Raw genomic sequence first — 2,218 nt, 5'->3', positions numbered from 1 at the left:
AAAATTTAATAAAAAAAGCGAAAATAGGGAAGTCAAAAGAAAACTGCACACAGAAAGAAGGGTTTGTGATGGAAAGGAAAAAACTGAAATGAAGAGGGAGAGTGCAAGCAAAATTCAGGTTACTTTTTAAACTTGGGACTTGATAATTCGTCACTTTCTCTGCTAAAATATGGTACTATTAAAGAAGGCATCTAAGGATATTGGAAATTTATTATCAACTCTCATGAGACAACTCATTACTGCATCCATTTTTTATTTCTTCGGAAGCTTTCCTGGACAAGAATCTTTAGATCTGAAGAAAACTTGGAAAACAACCATTGAAAAGTGGTTTCTTACAAATTAACTATCTAAGGATATGGCAAATTTCCTTTAAATACCCATCTCTTGTTTTTCAAGTTTAAAAATCATGAATTCCTAATTTCTGAAATGAGCAAAGAAATCTCTAGATGTGAAGAAAATTTTAACGACTTTTTTACTTAACATAACAATTTTGGTTTTTTTTAGAGTAGTATAGGTAGGAGAGTACCTTTATGTATCTATATCTTCATAAAAGAATTGATTAAAACAATTACACGAAAGTTTGGTCTAAGCCTTCGGTATCTCACTAGTCACCTGGTTACCTAAACCTGGTACCTGGTAACTAAAGTCAAAACAGTACTTAAAAATTTTTGAAATATTCCTTAAAAATACAAAGGTTCCACATTTCAGATCAATGAAAGTACCATTTTATTACAAGGAAGCTAGGAAGGTCCTGAATAATTATGCGAGAAAATAAAGCTTAATTAAATAACGAATTCTCCACAAAATTGTGTGATACCCTCAAGGATGTAAATGTACAATTTCCGTATCTCCTACACAAGACAAATACTATCCCGCACAGAGCAATCTAACGAGACCTAAATTGATTTGCCCTGCATATTATGTGTATAAACTGAATTTATAGCAACTTTTGTCACATTCAGCTCTTCCTGTTAAGTGCTGTTAATTGAATAACTACCAGAGTTAATAAATATGGCACTAGACATTAATCTTTCCATCAACATTTAAGTCAATATTAATTTACTTTTGTATCTGTTAAATAAATCATATGAAGCGGAATCGAATTGGCCGCACATAGTTAATAATAATTCTAACGGATGGTACTGGTACTCTTCTAGTATAAATCTCGCATAAAGCAATCCGATAATGTATCTTTACATCCTTAATGATAATGGACACTGACTGACATAACTTTAAAGGCGTGTAAACATACACCTCATTTTTTTCTGTCTTCGGTGGCAGAGATATTTCTCAGGGAGTGATAATTAGTATCCTTATAGTATTACAATGTAACTTGAGACGTGAATAGAAATAATAAATATGGGTCATTATTCAAATAGCGTCTTATGTAACTGATCATTGAAGGCGCTGTGTTTTAGCATAATGGATTTTTGCCTTAATCGGATGTGTAATTAACACTTTGTTCTTGGGTACCTAGAGAAGCTCTTTCTTACTTCTTCCCAGGATAAAAAGATGGTCATGATTCCTTATTTCATCTACTCATCCTGTCGGTTCTTCCGATTTTAATAGTCTCCTCACGCCCAGTTCGCCTGAGAATGCTCAATTCAAAGATTCTCAAATTCGATTAGTCTTGCTCACACCATTTAAATATGCAGCAAGCGAATTTTTTCACGTCTTAAGCGAGAGCCAAGGAGGCAAATATTGTGTCTCAGAAATCACGTAAAATACTGGGACTTCGAGGGAATTCGAAGCAAACTGAAGCACGTATCTACGTGTAGTTAATTCCTCAGTAGTGATGCAGGTCACGTTAAAAAATTCAAATATAGGCCGCAAAGCCAGAAAATCGGCTTATCTCGCTTTATCTAACAAAGGTTTTAAAAAACTGGGTCGTGTGAATTACTATAGGATGTATATTTTTTGACTATCACGAGATTAACGTTTTTAAAAGCTTCACCTAGTTTGGGAATAAACAAGCTGATAATGGCTCATGGGCTCTTAAATAGGATGATCTGCTAATCTACTTAGATTACAGATTAAGCCGGTTTAAGTGAACCGAGGATTTGCGCTATCAGGGACAAAGATGCTGACAACGGGTAGAATTTTGCATTTTAAAGAATGTTCGCCAGTAGTGGGTATACAGGGTGCATCTTTGGGAACTGACACAATCCGTATATGGAAAATTACAAGTTTAATGTATTTTTTTTGTGAAAAAACCTGA

Source organism: Euwallacea similis, chromosome 15 (genome assembly GCF_039881205.1).
Source record: "Euwallacea similis isolate ESF13 chromosome 15, ESF131.1, whole genome shotgun sequence".
Lineage (NCBI taxonomy): Eukaryota > Metazoa > Arthropoda > Insecta > Coleoptera > Curculionidae > Euwallacea > Euwallacea similis.
The sequence above is the reverse complement of the archived record's forward strand: the minus strand, read 5'-3'. Positions refer to the sequence as shown.